This window comes from Vulpes vulpes, chromosome 14, assembly GCF_048418805.1.
Source record: "Vulpes vulpes isolate BD-2025 chromosome 14, VulVul3, whole genome shotgun sequence".
NCBI lineage: Eukaryota > Metazoa > Chordata > Mammalia > Carnivora > Canidae > Vulpes > Vulpes vulpes.
Window position 1 is genome coordinate 86,837,619 of NC_132793.1, and position 27,841 is coordinate 86,865,459.

Consider the following 27,841-nt stretch of genomic DNA (forward strand, 5'->3'; position numbering starts at 1 on the left):
ACATATATACACATATACACACATATATATACACAAATATACCCATATATACATGTACAAGGACACACATATACTCATATACATATATATACACATACATAAAAATTCCCTTTCTCTATTTTTGGAGATTCCAGAGTGAAGCTCACTGGAAGCTTCTTCAGACCATCAGAATTGCTCCCAACCAGACTCACTGGAAGTGAAGCACTTACATGTGATTACTTGAAAGGGAATAAAAACGCATTATAAATATCGGTTGAAGGATGACAAGCCATTACGGGCAGGTCAGTACCCTTGATCCCTAAGAGGCCAGACAGGTAGGGGGTTCAGCAAGCACGCAGGGGTGGATGCTGGTGCAGGAGGAGGTAGGAGCATCTCACAACACCCACCCCTGCCTTCCATGCCCAGCACTGGGCAACTGGCTTTCTTGTCCTGTCCATCACATAGGTTTTGCACCTCATTCCCACCTGGGGGCCGGCCTGCGGTCCCCTTCCCCTCTTTGGCTTCGGCTGTGACTGACTCAGGCAGGGCAGCCTGACCTCTTCCACAGCTGAAAGTCAGCATCTCTTTCCCTGGAAAATCCGTAATGCTTCAAGCAAAATAAGAAAGCCCATGTCATCAGACTGGGAGGCATTCCTTTCAGTAAAACTCTAAAGCTGCCGTAATTCTGTGCTGCTAGGCACATTCTGCTCCTTGTTCCCTGCCACCTGCTACAGAAGGGCATTGAACCCATGGCTGTGCCTGCATAGTAGACTGCACACAGACTGAAAGGACATGGCACTCTCAGACAAGAGGTTCCAAAGCCATCACCTGGTAGGACAAAAAAGTGCCCTTCAAAGCCAAGGCCACCAAGGGGGCCCATGGCCACCAGAAAGCTTCCCCCAGGGGCAGCCCCGGTGGCTCAGCGGTTTAGCGCTGCCTTCAGCCCAGGGCATGATCCTGGAGACCTAGGATCAAGTCTCACGTCAGGCTCCCCACATGGAGCCTGCTTCTCCCTCTGCCTGTGTCTCTGACACACACACACACACACACACACACACACACTCTCTCTCTCTCTCCCTCTCTCTCTCATAAGTAAATAAAATATTAAAAAAAAAAAAAAGCTTCCCCCACATGAAGGCTCTGGCCACCCTCCACTCAGCTGTCCTGCGGGAATCCACCCTCAAGGAGGCCAGATCTTCCAATTCTGCAAAAGAATTCAAAATCTATATTTTACTGCAAACTCTCCCAAGGTTTTTTCTCTATTTTTATTTTACTTAAATTCAATTTGCCAACATATATTATAACACCCTGTACTCATCACACCAAGTTTTAAGTGTTGGGAGATAATTAAACATTTTTTAAACACTGCGTGAGTTAAATAAAGCACATCTGGGGGTGGCAGATGGCCACCTGTAGGCCTTGGTTTGATGAACCAGAAGATATCCTTCTGTGTTTAGGGTGAACAGGAAAAAGGAAAGGGGAGGGGGGGGAGGGAGAGAGAGAGAGAAAAGAAGAAAGAGAGAGAAGAAAGAGAGAAAGAGAGAGAGAGAGAAGAAAGAAAGAAAGGAAGAAAGAAAGAAAGAAAGAAAGAAAGAAAGAAAGAAAGAAAGAAAGAAAAAGAAAGAAAGAAAGAAAGAAAACTAATTGTCAGAAAGACTTCTATATTGATTTATGCTATGTTAGTACTAGGCAAAGGACCAGGGGTTGGTGGGCACTGGATGGAAAGAGCAGTTCAGAGTAGAAAATATAAGTGCCCACCTGAGGCTCACAGCCAGCTGATCTCAGGGTGGCAGGCCAGCCCCCAGCTCTCATCTCCCTGGCTGAGTGCTAGTCCTCTAGCATTCATTCAGGACAATCAGAAAATCTCAAGGCCAAGGAGTGCCCCCACAGGCTCTGGGAAGCCCTAAGAATGGTGACAGGGTCACAGCTTCCAACCACTTCTGATAGGGGCCCCAGACCTTGAGAGGGCTAAGTGCTACTGCCCTCATCCAACACACAGATGAGAAAACCCGAGGTCACCCAGCACACAGGGTGGTCAGGACCAAACAGGGGGCTCCCATGTCAATGCTGGGTCTCTGGGATGATAGTACGGACAACCTTTAAACATCCACCTGGAGGGTGGGCACCTGGTCAAGTCCGCAAAAGCTCATGTCTTTCCCACCTGCCCTAATTAAGGGCATGCTCCAGCTATTGCAGAAATCAGGGCAAAAGCCCACATCACATAAAGACCAGTCCTGGGACACCTGGGTGACTCAGTGGTTGAGCCTCTGCCCTTGGCTCAGGGAGTGATCCAGGGGTCCTGGGATCGAGTCCAAAATTGGGCTCCCCGCAGGGAATCTGCTTCTCCCTCTATCTACGTCTCTGCTTCTCTCTGTGTGTCTCTCATGAATAAATAAATAAATAATCTTAAAAAAAAAAAAGACCAGTCCTCACCCCACACCTCACTGAAACTCTCAGGGCAAGTCCAAATCACCAAGCTGGTGGGTAGGTGAGGAGGTTACCAATGACTCCGGGAAGCTGGCAAGGACAATCCGTCTACACTTGTTTCCCTTGAAGTTGGAGCCCTGGGTCACAGTCATCAGAGTCCTCAAAGCAACAAAACCAGGGCTGCATGGGGTTGGGTGTCCTAAGGCTCAGATGGAGAGGGCTGGCTATGTGTGGCCACCAGGGCTAGAGCCAGCCACAGTCCTTTTCCTTCAGGGCTCTACCCACCCCTCAGCAGCCCACAGGTGCTGGGACCCTAGTGGCTGCAGGTTCTGGGAACATGCCCAACTGCCAGTGCTGCCCCCCTGCCCAGAGGCAGATGGCCCAGCCATGGATCTAGGTCCACCACTTTTCTCCATCTCCTTGTAATATATGCACTCCTTCCCTGCAACCTGGCTTCTGCCCACCAACTTATCAAGACTTCCCCCTACCCAAGGGGCTGTCACCAAGTCCCCAAGCTGCCCCTTTCCACACAGTCACCACTTCCTGCTGGCTCTTCCTTCAAAATTCCACAAAAGGCTGATTCATCAGCCAGTACCCCAACCAGCTGGTTAGCAGGGTAGGAGACGTGCCCAGCAGCAGCCTGGCCACTCAGCACCACTCAACACAACCCTGCAGGAAAAAGCGCTTGGAAAGGTCACCAAGAGGCTGCCTGGAAAGCACAGGATTGGGCACCTGAACGAGCCAGGCCAACCTAATGCTGGTTGCCAGCTCTGGCCCGGCAAGTGTGGTGCTCTGTCATCCAGAAGGGCTACGGGGCACCAGAAATAGACCACAGACATTAATTAGCCCTTCAGAAAACACAAACTTTCTCTCCATCAAATGGTTACATCTCAGCTTCGTGGTTACATCCAATCTTTCAGATCATCCCCACTCCCGACAATCTATACATCCCAGTCACCAAATTGGGACTTGGGTGTCCTAAAAACCCTTTGACTGTACAGTTCAAAGTCATCTCTCTGGGGGATGATTTCTGCAGATGCCTGGTCCCATCCATTACCTGCTGATATTCTCTCATTTTACTTCAGAAGGAAACCCCTTTTCCCACTGCAGAGGGACCTCCCTGTTATTATCCTGCAGAATCCTGTGGGACCGGTATAATCTAGGATAGTATCTGACCCCACATGGGCAGCCTAGGTGGCTCAGCGGTTTAGTGCTGCCTTCAGCCCAGGGTGTGATCCTGGAGACCCGGGATCGAGTCCCACGTCAGGCTTCCTGCATGAAGCCTGCCTCCCTCTCTGCCTCTCTCTCTCTCTCTCTCTCTCTCTCTCTGTCACTCATGAATAAATAAAAAACCTTAAAAAAAAAAAAAAAAGAATCTGACCCCACAAAGAGCACAGGTTCCTGTCGAAATACACCTAAAACTTTACACGCAGCATTTAACAGAGGCAACATGGGGGTGGGGGGTGACAAATCTGGTCTGGGGGCCAGTCTGTGCCTGCAGTCCTCAGGTGAATGATGCCAATAAGAACTACTGCTTCCAAGGACTGTGCTATGAGCTGATGAGGCCCTCAGGTCAGCACAAGGCTCACGGCGGGCAAACTCTACGTAGTCCTGTTATTACCACTGAGCTGAGCAGGAAAGCCCAGCCCACCCTGGCTCTCCTGCACAGGGCTGCTGGAAAACGTGCCATGCTCCACTCGGCTCCCATGGCAAGCACCAGTAGTGCCAAACTTGGACCAGGACTCAGAGGGCCTGTCCACTCCCAGGTCTGCAGAACACAATTAACTTTAAAGAGGTCTGAAGCTGACCATCACTAAGGCAGATTAGAAAGCACAGTCGGGGCAGAGAGGGGGACTCCAAGGCCATCTGATGCAACTCTAGGTGTCCAGAGAGAAAATGAAGAGAAGGTGGTGACCTCCTCAAAGGATCCCCACCATTCCCCAGAGACAAAGCTATCCTGGAACAGAATGAGAGTCCTAAGACACTAGTGAGCACTCTGGATGCCTTCTCCTCATTTCTACTCATCCTCACCAATCATCCAACCTCTACCAGCAGGTCTTCCAGTCTCCAGGAAAACCAGATGTAACAGAAAGCACAGACTGACCCGTGTTGACAGGTCTCCTACTTCACTTCTCAATGATGTCCCTGCCCAATGATAGGCATCTATATCCTGCTCACATTAATTTCCATCCATGAGATAACAGTTTATTAAGAAATACAGGCAAGATAATCATATTTAGGGAAAATGGGACAGATCTGCAAATGAAAATAAATACGAATTTACATAATGTCAAGGGACAACTGTCTGAAATCTAGAGACATAATACTTACATATAAATTTTAGACAGAAAATTATACTGTTTAAAATGAAACTTTAGCTCTATAATTTTTATGACTAAAACCTACAACTCTTTCATTTCTAAAAATAATGTTTTAAAATGAAACCAGTTATTTACCTAATGGGCTAATATTTTGAAAAAGCGTTTTGTGTATTTTAGCATTTGCTTACACTTTCAGAAACCATTGTAAAGTTCACCTCCCCCAAAAGGAAAAAAGTCTATGTTCACATCTGTTAGGATTCACAGAGGAGCAGTTAGAGGACTCTTACTCATTTTCAGAAGGCTTTCTGAGCTAAAACACCCAAAGAAAATGACATTAGAACCTCATTCACTAAATGAGCTATTGAGTGTCTGCTGTCTCAAAGCACCAAGGAAGTCAGCATGAGGTCTACAAAAAGGAAGGACATGCCTGGCCTCATGGTTTGGCCACTACAGCCATCCAGGCAAGGCTACTGGATAGGTGTCCCTACTCTCATACCCCTGCCCCTGACCACCTTCCAATTCCACAGCCAGATTCTGGGTCTTGGCTTCTTTAAGCAGAAACCACAGGGCACTTGCTTCTGACCTGGGCTACCACCAGCCCTGCCTCAGGCCTGTCCTTCTGCATGTCCACCCTGAGCTTGGATGCTTGCAGCCTCCCCCACTTCCCCCACTTCCAGGAACAGGCCTGGAAGCCCCCTCAGGTCCAGCCACCTGGGGTCCTTGAGGCCAATGCCCCTGGTGCACCAGGGGTACAGGCTGCCTCTGCTTCTTCATTTAATTTCACAGTTATACATGTTCACTGTAGAAAATAGAGAAAATGCCAATAAGAAAAACAACCCATCATCACACCAGTCACAGACCACACTGTTTATTTCTTGATGTACACTCTCAGAGACTTTGTCCACATGCCTACCCAAATGCATATGGACCAAAAAGGGGGTCATTTATTTACTGAATTTATTTACTTATTTACTTACTTATTTATTTACTTACTTACTTACTTATGTGAGAGAAAGAGAGAGAGATAGTGCTGGGGAAGGAGCAGAGGGAGAAAGACACTGAGCGTGGAGCCCAATGCAGGGCTTGATCCCACAATTCATGAGATCACGACCTGAGCCAAAATCAAAAGCCAGATGCCCAACTGACTGAACGAACCACCCAGACACCCTTCCTGTATATACTTTTTCATGAACTTTTGTGAATTGTTCATTGCATTCAATGTGTCATAAACACTTTTCACATCAACAAATGTGCCTTTACAAAATAATATGTATGTATGATTTCACAGCATAGGGACAGAAGGTCCTTCAGGTGTCAGCTGGTTGTTACAGGACCAGGAAGTGTTACTGGTACAGAGGGGATGGGCCCAGGCAAGGAGACCACCTTGCCATGCACAGCCCTCGTGTGCACACACTGGCCCAAAATGCTAACAGCATCCTCTGTGGGAATACTGACTTAGGTAATCCCCTTGAGGAGGACAATTATGTTCCCATTTATATTGCTATTATATGCATATTTTTGCATTAATAAAGGGCCGTTCTCTCAAGATAAATTTCAAGAAATGGAACTGCTTTGTCAAATAGGCACATTCTTTAAGGCTTGGGAATCACACTGCCAGTGACCCTCAAAGACTTGCCGGCATTCATTGCAACTCAACCAGAAAAAAATACTTTGTGACAAGCCAGGTGCTGTGCTAGGTCCTGGGGATGTGACAATAAACAGGCCAGACACAGGCCCTGATCTCTGAGAGCATGTCCAGGGTAAGGGAACAGTATATGAGAGCCCATTTCTTCATATCTTCACCACCAATGGGTTTTACCATTCTTCAGATCTTTTTTTAGTTATTGATGTTAACATACCAATAATAACAGTAACACGGGCAGGAGAGCTACTATTTATGAACTGCTTATCATGGTCCAGGCATAGTAAAATTAAAAAGTTTTGCATAGGGACACCTGGGTGTCTGCCTTGGGCTCAGGGCATGATTCTTGGGGTCCTGGGATCTAGTCCCACATTAGGCTCCCTGCAGGGAGCCTGCTTCTCCCTCTGCCTATGTCTCTGCCTCTCTCTCTGTGTCTCTCATGAATAAATAAATAAAATATTTTTTTTTAAGTTTGCATAAATTATCCCACTTAACCTTTACAACAATCCAAAGACTCAAGAATCACATGCTCCACCGACCAAGCCAGTCAGGGGTCCCTATTATGCCTACTTTATAGGTGAGAAAACGGAGGCATTAAAGCAGCAGGCCCTTAATTACAGATGAAGACTGCAAGGGAGGATGCAAGCCTGAGTGCCAAAGTCCAAAGTCTATGTCCCCTGCAAAACAAAAGCATCATCCTGTCAGCAGTCCCACTGAGTGAGGTTTATCAGGACTCCAACCATGCTCCTTATGTTAACTGGCCATTTATATGCTGTTGTTTTTTTAAACTTCGCATTCATTTTCTTGGTACTGATTTTCTCCTCAAATATTCCTTTATTCTCTTATTGATCTGTTAGATTTGACACATCAAATATTTTAATACATTTCCTACCACAGGCAAACTTTTTTTCTGAGCTTTCTCTTTGCATTTCATTTTAATTGAATTACCAGTAATAACGTTTAATAGCTAGCTGGAAACATCTCCTCCCATTCCTATTCCTTTATAAAAATTTCCTTGAATATTGTTTTCCTATTTCTTCCTTGGACACCAGCCCATTTGGGGTTTTGCTTCTTCTTGAGAAAATGTGATGGTATCTTTTCCTAGATGAACATTTATTTCAATAAAGTTTTCAAATATATTAGAGTTGCACAAACACTATATTTAAATGCTTATCTCTGCATTACATGCTCGTTTTGTTCAATACATTTTCTTTGTTTTTCTGCTTTGGGAAGATTATTCTTATCACATGATCTGATTATCTTATTGCACTTTTCCAAGAATGAGCTCTTAGATTTATTCATCAATTCCACTGTTTTTCTGTTTCTTAATTTTTCATCTCCAATTGTATCATTATTCCTTTCTCCTAGTTTTACTTGGATGTGGATGATTGTGGGGTTTTTTTTTCCCAGTCTATTCAAGTGGTGCATTCATTTTTTTAAAAATTCTTCTTTCTTAACAATAAAAGCACTGAAACTATAAATTTTCCTGTGCAAACATGTACAGAAGTTTCACTGAAAGTATTGTTGTTTTTTAAATTTTCATTCAGCATTTGGTGTCATTTCTGTGTGTTTTATACTTACAATGCAAATGAAGCCTCCCTAAAATGATATTGTTTTGAGTATCTTAAAACTTTATATAATGGTATACTATTTGGGCCTTTTTTTTTAAAGAGCCTGACATTTCAGTTATGATTTCTCCTTTGAATCAAAGGTTATGGACCTAGTGGCTGTGTTTATTTATTTACCTTTATTTATTTACCTTTTTGAAAATGACAACTGGTTATCTATGTCTTTATTAATTTCTAAATTATAACATGGTGGCCATAGATATATATTTCCGTTTTGGGATAAGCTAATGTTTTCCTTGAGATCTAGAATAAAATCAATTTTTAAATGGTTCATCAATATTTGAATTAAATGGTTTTCTGCTGGAAGAAAAGAATATTGGTATAGAGCTACTAAATTGACCTTTTATATCATTATATTGTTTTGTATCTTTATTCATTCTATCTTATCCATCAAAGAAATCAGCAACTTACAGACTACAACTATAATTTTTGTCAATTTCTCACTGCATTTTTAATAGTTTTTATTTTATGTATTTTGAGAGTATATTTCCCACATACAAAAGATCAGAACAATTTCAACTCAACTGCAGAATCTATTTTTTAACCATAATATAACCTCACTCATTCTTTTGATGCCTTCTGCTTTGATTTAATATCACTTCTTTTCATCTGTACCTGTCTTGTGTATCTTTGTCCATTATTTTTAACTGGTCTTGGTTTACCTATGCGGCTTTTTAGAAACATATAACTAAATTTTATTCTCTGACCACATCTTTTTTAATAGAGGGCTTTATGCTATTAACTGTAAGGACACACACATATATATCTATTGCATATATCTATTTGTCTTCCTTCTCTCATCTTGCATATCTAATTTTTTTATTTCCCTAGATGTGCCATTTGCAACATATTACTGCCCTTCCTTTATTTACCTCTCTCTGACTCACCGCAGTGTGAGTGTATACTGAGTATGATAGTCCTGAGAGCTGGTGTATCATCCCTGCCACACTCAGTGGGCTAGGCATAGGCCTGTGACCTAGGCCTGGCCACAGGGACTCTCTCTGGATTTCCAATCTCAAGCTAAGTGGCATGAGGATGGAGAGAGTAGGAGGGCTCCATATATCCCATTTGCAGCACTCTGACACAGTGAAGCTGTGCCTGGGTCCTGTCCAGGCTCCGTGCCTGCATTTCCAGCCTAGGTGGTCAGGTGGGGTGGAGGGCAGTGAGAATCCCTCTCTTTGGAACTGGGAAGCTAGAGGCATAATAAGTATTGCCCTGTCCCCTGTTTTATTCTGGGGCTCACTCACCCACAAGCTTACGACACATGATAGGACAGGGACACCTGGGTGGCTCATTTGGTTAAGCATCTGCCTTCAGCACAGGTCATAATTCCAGGGTACTGGGATTGAGCCCCAAATCGGGCTCCCTGCTCAGCGGGGAGTCTGCTTCTCCCTCTGCCCTGCACCCCACTTGTGCTCTCTCACTCTCTCAAGTAAATAAACAAAATCTTTAAACAAACAAACAAAAAGGACACGATAGGCTAAAATCTGCATGTCGGCCTTCATGAGCTACATTCTGTAACCTTCAAGGCATTTCAGGGTGAAACTGGACTATCAGCATGAGGAGGTAATAGAGAAAAGAGACTGGCAGAGAAAGGCCCATTCAGCCTGGAGCCTGAAATCCAATGTGCTTAAGAATCCAGCAATCTGAAATTCCTAAAGCTGGATAATCTGACTGCTCACCCTGACCTAAAATTAGCACAAACCGTGGCAGTGAAGGAGACCCAGAGCCTGGGCCACAAGGAGGAAGATGATACCTGAAGCTCCTCCCAAGCAGACCCAGTTACTCAGCCCCTGCCTGCATGGAGACCCTTATGGCAAGGATGGTAGAAATGACCCCCAGGGGCAAAGAGCAAGTGAGCCTCTCATTCTTCCCTGGCGCAGAAGACATGCAAGGACTGCTGCAATGAGGGCCATGAAATGCCAGCAAGAAGCACCTGGAAGTCTCGGCCACCACTGGAGGGAGTGGACACCAGGACGACATCCTGGAAAGCTGGATTAAGTACCACAGTGGCACATATGTGCACACTGTACCCAGCATATGGGTACACACACTCACCCCGATGCGGCATGTGTTCACCAAAGACCACACACAGGAATGCATCCAGCAGCAGTGACCCTACCAGTCTAAACTGGAAGCCACCCAAATCCACATCAATAGCAGAACTGGTAAATAAATAGGATATATTCACTCACTAGAGCACTCCACAGCAATTAACACAAATGAGTCACAACTCCACTCAGCAGTATCATGGCATTTCATCAACACTTCTGAGGGCAAGAAATCAGACACTAAATAACACCTACTGTATGATTCCATTTATATGAAGTTCAAATAACAAGCAAAAATTTTTCTAAATATTTTACTTATTTGACACACACAGGGAGAAAGCAGGAACAGGGGGAGGTGTAGAGGGAGAGGGAGAAGCAGACTCCTCACTAAGCAGGGAACCCGACACGGGGCTGGATCCCAGAACCCTGAGATAATGATCTGAGCCAAAGGCAGGTACTTAACCATCAGAGCCACCCAGGTGCCCCAGTAATAGGCAAAATTAATACATAAGGCTAAAAAATCAGAATTAGCGTTAGCCTTAGGGGACTTGCAACTAGAAGGGGCACAACGGGATTCCTGGGGTACAGGCAAGGTTCTGCATTTTGATCTGGGTGCTGGTTATGCAGAGATATTCATTTTGTAAAACAAAACAAAACAAAACAAAAAAAAACATTGAGCTGTATGCTCAACAATTTGTGCAATTCTCTGCATGTGTGTTAGACTTCAACAAAAAGTTCAAAAAAATAAATAAATAAGGGTTGGGAAGAGAACCTGTTGCTAGGAGACAAAGAAACCAGAATCCTGGCTTTGGTTATTAGCCCTTAGAGCTCAGAGAATACACACTAAAGCCTATGAAATGTTTCAGGGAATTTTAGTACCAGAGGAACACTAAGCCTGGCCAGCCCCTGCCAACGCCAGCACCTGGGCCACAGGATGTGGCAGTCAAAGAGCCACAGCCCCACCAGAGGTACCCTGCCCCTCTCAGACACAGGTGGGGGGCAGTGGTCCAGGGTGATCTTGCAGACTGTACCAAGGTGCCTGTGAATCATGCCCAGTCTCTGAGCTGGGCAAGATTCGAGGCTGCATGCTCTTGTGGAGATAAATGCACTTAAGGGCATTCTTTTTTGTTTTTTTCCTTTTCTTATTGAAATATAATTAACATGATATTATATTAGTTGCAGGTGTACAATATAGAGATTGAACAGTACTATACATTTCTCAGTGTTCATCATGATAAGTGTACTCTTCATCCCTTTTTGTTTCCCCCACCCTTTCTTCCCCTCCCCTCTGGAAACCACCAGTCTGTTCTGTGTTTAAGAGTCTGTTTTTAATGTTTTTTTTTTCCTTTGTTCATTTCTTTCTTATTTTCCACATCGGAGTGAAATCCTATGGTATTTCACTGACTGACTTACCTCACGTAGCATAATACCTTCTCTAGATCCATCCATGTTGTTGCAAATGGCAAGATCTCATTCTTTTTTATGGCTGAATAATATTTCATTGTGTGTGTATTTGTGTGTGTCTGTGTGTATGTATGATATACCCCATATCTTTATCCATTCATCTATGAATAGACACTTAGGTTTTTTCCATATCTTATCTATTACAAATAATGCTGCAACAAGCATAGGGGTGCATACATATTCTCAAATTAGTTTTCATTTTATCTGTGAAAAATAGTATGGAGGTTCCTCAAAAAATAAAAATTAGAATTACCATATAATCCAGTAATTCTACTTAAAGGTACTCTTAAGGTACACATCCAGAAGGAGGGACTGTGAAGACCTCAGGTGGCTGAAAGGTATGAACTGTTGTAAACACTGTTTCTACTACAATGGACAATTACAATTACTCTTCTGTGGATCATGCTCTGCTTGCCTCCAGGCAGCACTGTTCAATAGAAACATACTCCAAGTCCTAGGTGAAATTTTAAATCCCCTAGTAGCCCCATTTAAAAAGAGAGACACAGAGAGAAGGCAGAGGCATAGGCAGAGGGAGAGGGAGAAGCAGGCTCCATGTAGGGAGCCCAATGTGGGACTCGATCCAGAACTCCAGGATCACACTTGAGACAAAGGCAGATGCTCAACCGCTGAGCCACCCAGGAGTCCCTATACAGCACATCTCAATCTGCACTGGCTACAATCTCACTTTGAAGAGTTCATCCCTAGGAAATCACAAGTATCCAAAAATGTATATGAAAAAATGTTCACTATGCGGCACCTAGGGGGTTCAGTCAGTTAAGTATCTGCCTTTGGCTCAGGTTGTGATCCCAGAGTCCTGGGATCAAGCCCCAAGTCAGGCTCCCTCCTCAGCAGAGAGTCTGCTTCTCCCTCTCCCTCTGCCCCTCACCCTAGTTATGCTCTTTCTGTCTCTCTTTCAAATAAATAAATAAAATGTTTTTAAAAAATGTTTACTACAATTAAAAAGGCAAAAACATAAACATACACCACGAAGTAGCTGGGTGTCCAGCCCTAAAGGGATCATCAGGACACCTGCTCACGGAATTCTTTCCTCTTACAGTGGCCAGCCCCTTGCTGGGGCAGGGAGACCACAAGCTGGCTGGGCTACAATCAGAGGGCAGCATGAAGCAGAGAAGGGGGCCTAGTGGATGGGGGAGTAGGGAGTATGCAGAGAAGACTTAGAGAAAAGAAAAGGATCCCAGTCTCCCATCTCCTAGCAGAAGGGAGGTGTGCCCAGGAAAGAAAGGACCTGAGGGCAGAGCCACAGCAACCTGGACTGGACCTGGCAGAGCAAACCTGGCGGGCAGGGGGAGACCCCCATGTTCCACTTTATAGGCCACTCTAACTTCCCAAGGAGGGTGAAGGGGGACCCAGAAAATTCCACAGCCACAATTGAGGTGTGAGGTGGCAGCTAAGAGACTTGGACAGGAGACTAAGAACCGGGCCCACATGGCAAAATGAGGGGACACTAAAGGCATGATGGGAACATGTCAAATGCTCAGGGGTCCCATGAGGAATCAGGAGGTCCCATGAGTCAGTGCAGGAAGGCCCCCACACCATACCCTTATACTCTGGTACAAGAAACCAGAGGACACTGCATGACAACAGCGAGCAGGTAGAGAAGAGATGCCGTCTCGGGGGCCACAGAACCAAAGAACTCCGAACCCAGGATCTCTGCTCCTAGTCTCCAGGAGGTCAGAGAGCCATAGTGTCCCTAGAGCCTGATGCCATTCTGGAAAGGAGCCCGCAGGGAGGCAGCAGGACCGGAAACTCGGAGATGTTCTGCAGAACCTATAGGGTGCTTTTCAAACTGAACAGTGCACAGGAATCCCCTGGGGACACTGATCAACTGCAAGCCCTCATGCAGCACACCTGGGGTGGGGACTGGGGTCCTAAATTTCTAGCAGGTTCCCACAAAGGGCAGACATTCCCAAGTCTCTGGGTCACCCTTCAAATGGTAAGGGTCTATGAAATCTGTTTGAATGAAACAGAATTAATTAACTTAAAAACACTGATAAGGCATAAAGATTAAAATGCTTAATATGCCCTGACTTGCAAGCTGATGCAAGACCGTTACACAAAGACAAGGAAGCCACATGTTCCCTTCACCTGAGCTTACTGTGGATAAATTTAGCAACTTCACCCTACCTACTTATAATCTAATGAAAATTCTGGAGCAAACACTTATACAGCATAAAGACAAAAAATATTAAATTATGTGCCTAACACATCCTGGTTCAGCACATGCTGGGGATTCTCCCCGGCAAGGAGAAGCCCATAAATAAAGGAGCAGCACCTTAATCTTCCTTTATAAATCACAGAGCTTGGCCCTCGACATTTTTCTTGTTAGGAATGCTCCCGCTCACCACTGACTTGATGAATGAGCAAGTCCTGCCTTCTGGTCCCATACACTGCTGAACACGGCACTTTAAAATTTCAGGTCATTAGTCGACTTTGCTATTTAGAAGAGTTTGGGTTCACAGCAAAAACCGAGCAGAAAGTACAAAGTTCCCACTCCCCTCCCCCCACACCCCACACCCTCGGTCTCCCCCATCATCAATGTCTCCACCAGAGTGACACACTGTTACAATGGATGAACCTGGGGCACCTGGGTGGCTCAGTTATTAAGTATCTGCCTTTGGCGCAGGTCATGATCCTGGGGTCCTGAGATCAAGCCCCACATCAGGCTCCCTGCCTGGCAAGGAGTCTGCTTCTCCTTCTCCCTCTGCCCATCCTCCTGCTTGTCCTCTCTCCCTCTCAAATAAATAAATAAAATCTTTAAAAAAAAAAAAAAAAAGGATGAACCTACATTGACATATCACTATCATCACTCAAAGCCCACAGTTCACATCATAGCTCCCTCAAGGTGTTCTACATTCTATGAGTCTCAACAAATAAATACTGATGTGTATCCACCAATATAGTATCATACAGAGTAGTTTCCCTGCTCTAAAAGTCCCCTGTGCCCCACCCATTCTTCCCTCCCTCCCTTCAAGTCCCTGGCAACCACGGATCTTTTTATTGTCTCTATGTTTTTGCTTTTTCAGGAATGTCATATCTCTGGGATCATGGGGTATTAGAGCTTTTCATGTGACCTTCCTCCACTTATTTAAACATGTATTTAAAGTAACATGTATTTTAAGTTCCCCTTAAGGTTCTAAGTAACATGTATTTAAAGTTCCCCTTAAGGTTCTAAGTCTACTCCTGACTTGATAGCTTATTTCTTTCTAGTGCTAAAGAATATTCCATTGTCTGGCTGTAGCACAATTGTGTATCCATTCACCTACTGAGGGACATCTCGGTTGCCTTCAGGTTTTTGGTAATTATGAGTAAAGCTGTTAAGAACATTTGTGTGCAGGTTTTTGGGTGAACAAACATTTTCAGTTCATTTATTTAATAGCAAGTTAATAATAGCATGGTTGCTGGATCATATGGTAAGAGAATGTTAGGTCATGTAAAAGACTGCCAAACTGTCTTCCAAAGAGGCTGTACCATCTTGCATTCCCACCAGTAATGAACGAGAGTTCCTGTTGCTCTGCATGCTTGTCAGCATTTGGTGTTGTCACTATTTTGAACATTCTGATAGGTGTGTAACAGTGTATCACTGTTGTTTCAATTTGAAATTCCTTAGTGACATATGATGTTGACATATCTTTTCATATTCTTACTTGCCATCTGTATATCTTCTTTGGCAAAGTGTCTGTTCAGATAGTTTGCCCATGTTTTAATCGGGTTGTTCATTTTCTTAGAGTTAAGAGTTCTTTGTATATTTTGGATAACAGTCCTTTATCAGATATGACATTTGCAAATATTTTCTCCCTGTCTGTGGCTCATCTTTTTGACAATGTCTTTTGTAGAACAGAAATTGTTAATTTTAATGTCAATTCTTTCATTGCTTTGGTGTTGTATCTAAATACAACAGGGTCATAGTCAACCCAAGGTCATAGATTTTCTCCTATGTTATCTACTACAAATTCTATAATTTTAGGTCTTACATTACATTTAGGTTCATAATCCATCTTTGGTTAATTTTTGTGAAGAGTCTGTGGATATCTGGTTGTTCCTACATCATTTTGCTGAAAACACTACTATCCTTTCTCCACTGAATTGGCTTTGTTCCATTGTCAAAGATCAGCTGACCATATTTGTGTGAGTCTATTTCTGGATTTCCACTCTATTCCACTGATATATTAATATATCATCTTTCCTCTACCACAAAATCTTAATTACTAGAGCTTTGTGGTAAGTCTTGAACTTGGGTAGCACCAGTCTTCCAACTTGGTTGGTCTTCATTATTATGTCAGCGACTCTAGGTCTTTTGCCTCACCATATAAACTTTAGAGTAAAAAAAAAAAAAAAAAAAAAACTTTAGAGTAAGTTTATTAATATCCACAAAATAACTTTCTGGGATTGCTGATCATAATATGCTTTTTAAGTAATTACGAAATAAGTGATTTCATAAATTAATTTAAAATTAGATATATAGCTAAATCCTAAATTTCAGCTGTTATAAAATCTGTGATTCCTTCTATGATTATTTCATTGCTAATTAGCTACCTTATGGTCCTGAAGTTCCTACAGGACATACAAGGCATATGCAGGTATACACACAGAACCTGGAAGGGCAGTCAAGAGCTCTCCCAGGATGCCAAAACTCAGAAGAAACAAACATAAGGTTTTCAAGATGTTTTTAATGTGTTAATTTGCTACAGTACCGGCTGACAGCCAGAATGCTCCTTTGTGAACTAGGATAACTTGAGCTTCACACCTACTAATAAAAATGTTTAGTTAAAATAGAAAGTTACCCCATGGCCCTCACTATTCACAACACCCACCTGTGTGGATGGATTACATGTGGATTTGGAGGCCCCTTTCAGGATTTCACACAGATAACCAAAATTGCTCAAAAGGCAGCCCACGGCTCCAAAGATCAGCTGACTATATTTGTGTGCATCTATTTTGGCCAGCATGATAAATCTCTGGTCACACCACCAATACCACAGGTTCAGGAGACCCAGAAGCATTACTGCATGAAGGCTAAAATTTTGTGCCTTTTAAGTATCAAATCACAAACTATTAAGGGTAAGAACATACACCGTAACAAACACAGACAGGACCCACAGAAAATAATCATTTGTATATCACACACACCCCACCATGTTTATTTGCTTACCTTTTGTTAAGAAAAAGGCTTACCATACATGCAAATAAATCTAAGTTTTTAAGTGGTCACATTAAAAGAAACACCAATAACTCAGACAGAGAAAGACAAACACCATATGATTTCACCTATATGTGAAATCTAAAACAGAAAACAAAAGAACAGACTCCTAAATACAGAGAACAAATGGGTGGTTTCCACACTAGATGGATGGGGATGAAGGTGGAAACAGGTGAAGGGATTAAGAGGTACAAACTTCCAGTTATCAAATAAAGAAGTCATGGAGAGATGAAAAGTATAACATAGGGAATATAGTCAATAATATTGTAATAATATTGCACTGTGATTACACTCCTTATGGTGAGTACTGAGTAATGTATAGAAGTATCAAATCACTCTGTTGTACACTTGAAACTAACATAACATTATATGTTAACTATACTTTGATAATAATTTTTTTAATTGACCAAGGAAAAAAAAGAAATACTCACCTAAGATGCTATCCCATTGATTTATAAATGCATTGCTTCCCAGGGGCCTGCCACAGCTTTCACATTGTTTACTGGATGAAATGTGAAATTAATAAAGTATCTATTGCTTACAATATGAAAGAAAAATTCTCTTAAAAGAATGTATCATTACATCTAAAGTTACAAAATAAGCTAAAGGCTATAGCAGGGAAAACCATAAAGTTATGAATCACAATTTTTACTGTTCTATTTCTTTAATCACTTAGTCTAAGGCCTTAAAGCTTTAACCTGAGGCCTTACTCTGCAGGGCCAACAATATATCTTGTTGCCAATAACTAAACATTTCTGGCTTCTGGCCCAGGCTATTAGCAAAAAGGCAGAGTAAGAAGTTCCAAGGCCCATCCCTCCACAGAAACACTGAAAAATCAAGCAAAAATAGAAACAACTTTGTCAGATTTCTGGAAAGCAGTAAAAGGTTCAAGAACACTGAAACAAGAAAAAGGTAATACAAAAAATGGAAGGAAAACCCTGTGTATTTTTATTTGCCCCTGCTTTGCCCTCCTCTCCAGCTTAATAGTGTAGCAGGTCTTAAAGATACAGACCATGTTCCCAAGGCTAGGACCCTGGTCCTTGGTTCCAGAAGGAGGTTAAGTAGACTCTATTCATAAAGAATTGTGTTGTCCACTCTAACCTGTCTAGAGGTTGCCTCAAAAACTGGCACAAAGGGCTCATCTCTGTTTCACCTAACTTGGAACTTTCTCAGGATAGAAGATCAGAAAGCACTCCTTAAAAATGTCAGGCAAATGAACTCCTTACAGCAGTCTGAGACAGGTGATTATAACTGAGGCATACTATAGAGTACCAAAAGCCTGAAAAGAGAAGTTGGAGAGGGAGTTTCTTTGGTAATTTGAGTATTCAGAAACACCCAAGTATACTGGGAAATTTGGAGAGCTATATGTATATCCAGGGCAATGCATGCTCAGTAAAGACCTGAGAAGACACTACTCTTTCATCTCTGGATTATCTTCACAGCAAATGAAGGCTAGGGCAGAGCTGTAAACAGCCTGGCTAGGTAGTGAAGAAGCACCCCAACACAGTCATTCTGCAAAGATTAGGAGAGGTGTTGCTGCTCCATTCTCTCTCTCTCCTTCTGGCACTCAAGGAAATCTCTGTGACAGCACTAGCTGAACCAAGATTTAACAAAACCTTCAGAGACTACCTGTGGCAGACCTCACAAAATAGCTTTATTTTTTCTTAAGATTTTATATATTTATTTGAGATAGAGCATGAGCATGGGGCAGAGGGAGAGGAAGAAGCAGGCTCCCTGCTGAGCAGGTAGCCTGACACAGGGCTCGATCCCAGGACCCTGGAATTACAATCCAAGCCGAAGGCAGATACTTAATTGACTGAGCTACCCAGGCATCCCCACAAAATAGTTTTAAATAGTCACTAGAAAAAATAAATAGTCACTAGACAAACAGAGCTGAGAGCAAGCAACAACAAACCCTGAGGAGAGAGAATCACCTGACCTCTGGAGTTAACTACTATATAATGTTCAAAATGTCTCATTTTCAAAAAAGAATTATGAAACACATAAAGAAAGAAGAAAGTACAGCCCATTCACAGAAATTAACAGAAATTGTTCCTGAACTTCCTAACAATTCAATAAAGTGTTTCCCATGCTTCCCTGACAACATACTTCAACTGAGAACCTGCAAATCCCGATGCAAGCAGTATACTTAATGCTGAATATTTGAAAGCATTCCCAAGGAATTTTCTTTAAAAAGAGAGAAACAGGGATCCCTGGGTGGCTCAGCGGTTGAGTACCTGCCTTCGGCCCAGGATGTGATCCTGGAGTCCTGGGATCGAGTCCCACATCGGGCTCCCTGCATGGAGCCTGCTTCTCCCTCTGCCTGTGTCTCTGCTTCTCTCTCTCTCTCTCTCTCTCTCTCTCTCTCTCTCTCTCATGAATAAATAAAATCTTTTAAAAAAATAAATAAAAATTAAATAAATAAAAAGAAACAATAAGAAAGACAAATAAGGATTAGAAAGGGATGTTATCATTACTTACTAACAGAATGATTATCTACATATAACATTCAAAGATTATACAAACCAGTAAGAGTTCCACAAGTAGCTGAAGTGGATAAACTCAATCACCTAAACCTACCATAATCAAACTGGCAAAAAAACAAAGAAGGCATCTTGAAAGCAGCAAGAGAGAAGCAACTCATCATGTACAATGAATCCTCAACAAGGCTAAAGGCTAATATCTCATCAGAAACCATGGAGACCATGGTTTCTCTAAGGCAATGGAATGACACAAAGTGCTGAAATTAAGAAGAAAAGAACAGCTGTCAAGGAATAATTCTCTATGTAGCAAAAACCGTCCCTCAAAAATGGAAGAAGACACTAAGACTCTTCTAGATAAACAAAAACAGGGTTCATAGTTGCCCTACAAGAAATGCCAAAAGGAGTTCTTCAGACAGAAGTGATAGGACACTAACTAGTAACCTGAACCCATGCAAAGAAATAGAGAACACCACTAAAGGTACTACATGGCTAAATATAAAACACAACACAAATGCATTTTTGTTTGTAACTCTTCTATCTGATTTAAAACACATCTGCAGAAGTGATGATTATAGGTCTATGCTGATGGACAAACACCATATAAAGATACACTTTGTGATACTAATAGCAGAAAGAGAGGGGAGAATGGACCAAAGTTTTGTATACAAATGAAATTAAGTTGGCATGAATAATAACCATTTTGTTACAGCTTAAAAGGTTAATTGAAATCTCCAGGGCAACCACTAAATAAATAACTCAAAATATACAGCAAAGAAAACAAAGGAATGAAAATAGCATACTATATTTACTTAACACAAAAGTAATTGAGGAAATGAGAAACAAAAAAGACATAAAATGTATAGAAAACGAACAGCAAAATGGCAGAAGTAAGTTCTTCCTTATTTTTAATTACATACAATGAAAATGAATTAAATGTAACAACAACAAAAAACAGGGATTGGCAGAATGGATTTGAAAACATGATCAAACTATATGCTACCTACAACAGACTCACTTTGGATTAAAAGACAGAAATCGAAAGTAAAAGGACAGAAGTAGATATTCCACACAAACAAGAATCAAAAGAGAGCTGGAGTATCAGACCAAATAGACCTTAAGACAAAAATTGCTACTACAGACAAAGAAGAACATTATATAATAATACAAATGTTAATCCATGATGAAGATGTAACAGCTATAAATACAACAACAGAGCCCTAAAAATATATGAAGCAAAAACTGACAGAATCAAAGAAAGAAATAACTCCACAACAATAGTTGGCAACTTCAATATCTCAGTTTCAATAACAGAACAACTAGAGAGAATATCAGTAAGGAAAGAGAATATTTGAACAGCACCATAAACCAACTAGACTTAACTATGTAATATCCAACCCCGAAACAGCAGAATATACATTTTTCTCAAGCACATATAGAACATTCTCCACGACAGAATATATGTTAAGCTACAAAACAATCTCTCTAAATTTTAAAATATTCAAATTACATGAACTATGTTCTTTAATCATAATAAGTTAAAAAAAATAGAAGGAAATTTGGAAAAATCCAAAATATGTGCAAATTAAACAACACAGTACTATATAAACAATGGGTCAAAGAAATTGCAGGGAAAATTAGAAAGTACTTTGAGACAAAAAATAAACACTGCATACCACAATTTAATCATCATAAGAGTTTACTCCTTCTAAGTGAAAGTAATGTTCAGAAATTTTTACCTGAAAACTCCTATGCTAAAAAATAAAAAAACATCTCAAATCAATAATCTTCTTCTAGTCTTTTACCATAAAAAGCTAGGGAAAAAAAGAGTAAACTAAACCTAAATCAAACAGAAGAAAAAGCTAACAATGGAAAAAATGAAAGAGAGAAGAAAAAAATAAAGAAAATCAACAAAATCAAAAGTTGGTTATTTGAAAAGATCAACAAAAGTGATAAACTTTAGCTAGACTGACCAAAAGAAAAATAGCTGGGAAAATCAATACAAAATTTACCAAAAAAAAAAACAATAGGATTCTAGGGAAATACTGTGAAAAACTTAAGTCAAAAAAAAAATCACATAAGCCAGATGAAATACACTAATTCTCAGAAACATACAAGCTATCAAAACTGACTCAAGAAGAAACAGAAAACATGAATAGACTAGTAACAAAGAGAATAGGTCAGTGCTATGACTGAATGTGTCTCCTCCAAATTCATATACTGAAGCCACAATCCCAGTGTGATGGTATGAAGAGGTGGGGACAGGGTGTGAGAGTAGAGCCCACATGAATGAGATTAGTGCCTTTATAATAAGGGACATAAAAGAGACTCTCTCTCTCCCTCAGCCATGTGAGAATAACAGTAAAAAGGCAGTCATCTGCAAGAAACCAAAGCACTTACCAGAAACCAAAGCAGCTAGCACTTTGATTTTGGACTTCCCAGCCTCCAGAACTCTGACAAGTAAATGTCTGTTGTGTAAGCCACCCAGACTATGGTATTTGTTACAGCAGCCCAAACTGGCTAGGAGAGTCAGGAATGGAAAAACTTCCAACAAGAAAAGTCCAGAATCAGATAGATGGCTTCCCTGGTAAATTCTACAAAACCTTCAAAGAAGTACTAACAATAATCTTTCTCAAACTCCTCCAAAAAGAGGAGTGAACACTTCCTAATTCATTCTATGAGGCCAGTATAACTCTGATACCTAAACCAGACAAAGACATCAGAAGAAAACTTTAGACTAACATCCCTTGTAAATATACATGCAAAAATCCTCAACAATATGTTAGCAGATTGCATCCAGCAGCAGATAGAAAGGGTTATTCACCATAACCAAGTGGGATGTGTCCCAGAAATATGAGGTTGGTTTAATGTATGAAAATCAATCAAAATAATATACTGTAGTAATAGTATATTATATGCTATATATATATGCTTTATAAAGCATAAAACCTACATTATCAATAGATGCAGAAAAAGCATTTGCTAAATTCCAACATCCTTTCATGATAAAAAAAAAACTCAACAAACTATAAATAGAAAGGAATTTCCTCAATATGATAAATCGTACCTATGAAAAACTGACAGCTAACATCATACTCTTTCATTATTGAAATACAGTTGACATACAATGTTATATTCATTTCAGTGTACAGCATCGTGAATCCACAATTCTTTATGTTCTGCAATCTATGCTCACCATTTAAGGGTAGTTACCATCTGTCACCATACAATGTTATTACATAGTATTGACAATATTTCCAATGCTATACTTTTTATCTCCGTGACATTGATTTTATAACTGGTAGTTTGTACCTTTTCATCTCCTTCACCTATTTTGTCCATCCCCCTCCCCTTCTCTCCTCTGGCAACCACCAGTTTATTCTCTGTATTTATGAGTCCACTTCTTTTTCTATTTGATTCTTTGTTTGTTCATTTGTTTTTTTACATTCCAAATGGTGTTTGTCTTTCTCTGTCCGACTGATTTCACTTACCATGATACCCTCTAGGCCCACCCATGTTGTTGCAAATAACAAGATTTCAACATTTTTATGACTAATATTCCATTGTATATATGGCTCATGTCTTTTTTTATCCATTCATCTACAGATAGGCACTTAGACTGTTTCCATGTCATGGATATTGTAATAGTGCTGCAATAAACACAGGGATACATATATCTTTTCAAATTAGTGTTTTTATTTTTTTTAAGATTTTATTTATTTATTTGAGAGAGAGTGAGTGAGAGAGAGAACACAAGCAGGGGAAACAGCAGAGGGAGAAGAAGGTTCCCCAATGAGCAGAGAGCCTGATGCAGCATTAGATCCTGGGACCCTGGAATCATGACCTGAGCCAAAGGCAGGCACTTAACCAACTGAGCCACCCAGGCACCCCATGTTTTTATTTTCTTTGGATAAATACTCAGCAGTGGAATTATTGGATTGTATCTTATTTCTATTTTTAATTTTTTGAGGAACCTCAATATTGTTTTCCAGGGTGGCACCAGTTTGCTTTCCCACTAACAGTGCATGAGGGTTCTCTTTTCTCCACATTCTTGCCAAAATTTATTATTTCTCTTCTTATTATCATTTTACTGTGACTGGTGTGAGGTGATCTCATTGTGGTTTTGATTGCAATTCTCTGATGATGAGTTATGTTGGGCATCTTTTCATGTGTCTCTTGACCATCTGTATGCCTTTGGAAAAATGTCCATTCAGTCCCTCTTCACTAACATCACACTTAATGAGGGAAGAGTGAAAGCTTGTCCTTATGATTAAGGAAGAAGACAAGGATGTCCACTTCTATTCAACATCACACTGGGGATTCTAGCCTAGGCAACGAAGCGGTAAAAAATAAAATTATATAAAACACATACAATTTGGAAAAAAGAAGCATAATTATCTTTGTTGTCATATGACATGATCTTATATATAGAAAACCTTAAGGAATACACACACACACACACACACACACACACACACACACAACTATTAAAGCTAAAAAACAAGTTCAGCAAGGTGACAGGACACAGGTTCAACATACAAAAATCAGTTGTATTTCTATACTAGCAATGAACAATTTGAAGTGAAATCAATAAAACAACTCTATTAACAAGAGTAGCAAAAAGAATAAATTTAACAAAAGATGTGCAAGACTGGTAGAATGTAAACTATAAAAAACATTAAATAAAATTAAAGAAGACTTCAATATATGGGAAGACAGCCCGCGTTCACTAATGGATCAATGCAATCTGTATCTAAATCCCAAGTAGATATTTTGCAAAAATTGACAAACTAGGGCAGCCCCAGTGGTGCAGCGGTTTAGTGCCGCCTGCAGCCCAGGGCATGATCCTGGAGACCCAGAATCGAGTCCCATGTCGGGCTCCCTACATGGAGCCTGCTTCTCCCTCTGCCTCTGTGTGTGTGTGTGTGTGTGTGTGTGTGTGTGTGTCTATGAGTAAATAAATTAAAAAAAAAAAAACCTCTCTTTCCCTCTCTGTCCCTATCCCAACTCTTGTGAGCATGCATGTGCATGGCGTGTGCTCTCTCTTAAATAAATAAATCTTAAAAAAAAAAATTGACAAACTAATCCTACAATTGATATGCAAATGGTAGAGGCCCAAACTACCAAAAGCAATCTTGAAAAAGAACTACAAAGTTGGAAGATACACACTTTCTGATTTCAAAATTTCCTAAGATGCCACAAGAATCAAGAGAATGTAGTACTGCATGGAATAGAATTGAGAGTTTAGAAATAAACCCATACATAGATCTATGGCACACTGGAATTCAACAAGGGTGCTAAGGCCATTCAAGGTGGAAAAGAATCATCTTTTCCAAAAATGGTACTAGGACAACTAGATATCTACATGCAAAGGAATGTAGTTGGGCCCTTATCTTATACCATTCATAAAAATTAATTCCAAATGGATCAAAAGCCTTAATGTAAGAGCTATAACTCTGAAACTCCTAGAAGAAAACATAGATATAAATCTCAGTGACTCTGAATTAAACAACAGTTTCTTGGATAAGATACCAAAAGCACACAGAAGCAAAGAAAAAATAAATAAACTGGACCTCATCAAAATTTAGAACTTTGGGGGCACCTGGTTAGCTCAGTCAGCTAAGTATCTGCCTTTGGCTCAGATCATGATCCCAGAATCCTGGGATAGAGTCCTGTGTCAGGCTCCCTGCACAGCACGGGTCTGTTTCTCCCCCTCCATCTGCCCCTCCACCTGCTCATACTCTCTCAAATGAATAAATAAAACCTTTAAAAAATTGTTTTAACTTTTATGCATCAAAGGATAATATTTAGAAAGTAAAAGACAATACATTGAATTAAAGGTATTTATAATATTTGTGAACTATATACTTAATAAAGGTATAATATCGATAATATATAAAAAGCTGCTATAACTCAACAATAAGAAGACAAATATCCCAATTAGAAAATGAGCAAAGAATTTAACTAGAAATTTCTCCAAAGAAGATATACAAGTGGACAGTAAGCACCTGAAATGAGGCTCACCATCATCAATCACTAGGGAAATGCATATCAAAGTATTAGATACCAATTCACATAAACAAAAAAACAAAGGAAAATAACAAGTGTTGGGAGAGGCTACAGAGAAACTAGAACTGCCATACCTTTCTGGTGTGAATGCAAAATGGTACAGCTTCTTTGAAAAAAAGTCTGGCAGTTCCTCAATATGTTAAAGACAGAATTATTATGTAACTCAGCAAATCTCCTCCTAGGTATATACCTAAGATAATGGAAAAGATATATTCACTCAAAATCTTATACACCCATGTTCATAGCAGCATTATTCATAATAGGCAAAAAGTGAACACAACTAAATGTCCGTCAACTTATACATGGTTAAACAAAATGTAGTATATCCATATAACGGAAATCATTTGCTATTAAAATGAAGGAAGTACTGTTTCATACTATATAACATGGATGAACCTCAAAAACATTATGCAAAGTAACAGAAGCCAGACACAGAAGGTACATATTGTATGATTCCTATTATATGAAGGGTCCAGAAAAGGCAAATCCGTAGAAACAGAAAGTCAACTAGTGGTCATCAGTGGCTGAGAATTAGAGGAAATTAGAGTTGACTGCTAATAAGTACAGAATTTCTTTGGGGGGGTCATGGAAATGGTCTGGAATTAAAAGTGGTTCATGACTGCACAACCCTGGAGTATACTGATAATTACTAAATTGTACACTTTAGAATGGTGACTTTTGTTATGTGACTATCTCAATAATAAGACACAAAAATAACAGAATCATTTTAATCAGCCATGCTAGTGAAAAACAACTAAACAATAATTTGAGAATCTAGAGAAAAGGAAATTACAAAATCACTGCCATATGAATAGGCAATCAAAGAGTATGTGGCAACAAAATACAGAAAGAAGAGCATTGTGCCATACAATTCTTAAATTTTTCAAATGTTATTTTTCTGGATTGTGTGACATATGTGGTACATCTCAAAGCAGTTTTTGAATTTATAACTTGTGATTTATTTTCTCATTCTAATTAAATACCTGCTTTCATGACTAAATTTGTATTTATAATGTTGTTTTCTTTCCATTAAAAGAGTTCTAAAAGTAGGGTCCCTCCAAACCTGCAGAGAAAATAGAATCATAACTCTTCCTGGCCTCTAGTAGGAGTACAAATTGATTTAAATGATTGGAAGAGAAATCTGGTACTTTTAGGGATGTTAAGATGCTCACTCCCCATGACGCAGAAATTCCACTTCTAGGTATGGGCTTTGCCAATATGTTGGTCCCGCAGCACGGGGGACATATGAGAGGACATGCCCATTAGCCTGCTTGTCAAGGCAAGACACCAGAAACAACCTGAATGGTCATCATAGCACAGTGCAGATGACTGGGATATATTCTCACAAAGGAATTCTAAACAGGTGGTAAATGAAGCCATAAAATTTGGATGGATACAGAAAATGATACAAAATGCTACAAATAACTTTCAGAATGATACATACAGTTAATACCACTTGTGTGATTCTTTTTAAAGCACATGTGCAGGTACTACATGTTTGTTCTGCAGTCAGAAACGAAATTTTAGAAGGAATGTTCTCTTTGGTTTTGAAAGGAACAGACAGGCTGGGGGAGGATACAAAAGAGATTAAAACTGGATCTGTGATGTTTTCATTCCTTAAAAATATTGTGAAGAGCTGATGCAAATATTTCAAAGTTTTGGCATCTACATTCTGCATTGTGCATACATGCTTATACTTAGGATCTCTCTCTGACCTTTTTTTCTCTGAAGCTAGGCTAAGAACATTTACCTGAGTGGAAGAAATACTTGAATGTTAAAAAGAAAAACAAAACAAAACATATTTGCCAACAAAGGAGGTAAAAATAGTTATAAGCAAATCAGGAAAGGCTAGTAACAATGTGTTAATAGCTTTCATCTCCTGAATTGGAGGCTTTGGCATCTCCCCACCCCCACAGAGCAGTACCCCAGGCTGACAAAGATTCAGTGACAGCCACACTGTCACAATTTGCCCTTAAGAAGCCTCGAAAACATCTATCTCCCTTGGCTGGAATAATTCTCATCTGGCAATTTATCCTAATGAGATTTTCTTGAAGATGTGCAGATTCTGATGCAGATATATGATGCCAAGTCACCTTGTAGATAAAACGGAAACAACCAGAACATCCAACAACTGTTGGGTAAGTGGGGATTTGTTAAATAAGCCATGACTCTGAAGTAGACACTCAGACCTTCAAGGGGGTAGCTGGCTGACTCAGTCAGAAGAGCATGCACAACTCTTGATCTCATGCTCATGAGTTCAAGCCCCACGTAGGGTGTAGCGATCACATAAAAAAAAAAAAAATTCACACGTATCAAGTGGGCTTCCTGAAGAAGCAGGGAGACGGGCTCATTTTGTCATGGGGGCTCTACATCAGCCTCCCCAGACCGTCACAGATTTTTCAAATTTCTCCCAAGTACCTGGCCATGGTCCCCCAGCCTAGAACCTCACAGGCCTCTCACAAATGAACCCACCTGTGCTGGCAAATCACCAAGCATAAGCATGCTGCTAATGTCTGACAGTTTCACTCAATCCCCTAATATCCTCATGAGGTAAAACGCTCT

At 40.6% G+C, this 27,841-nt stretch overlaps 1 protein-coding gene across 7 annotated transcripts in view; it reads right to left on the reverse strand.

Annotated features, from left to right (window-relative positions):
* The window catches only part of ENTREP2 (endosomal transmembrane epsin interactor 2), a 443,586-nt gene that overhangs the window by 327,964 nt on the left and 87,781 nt on the right, over nt 1–27,841 (reverse strand). The window lies entirely within an intron of this gene.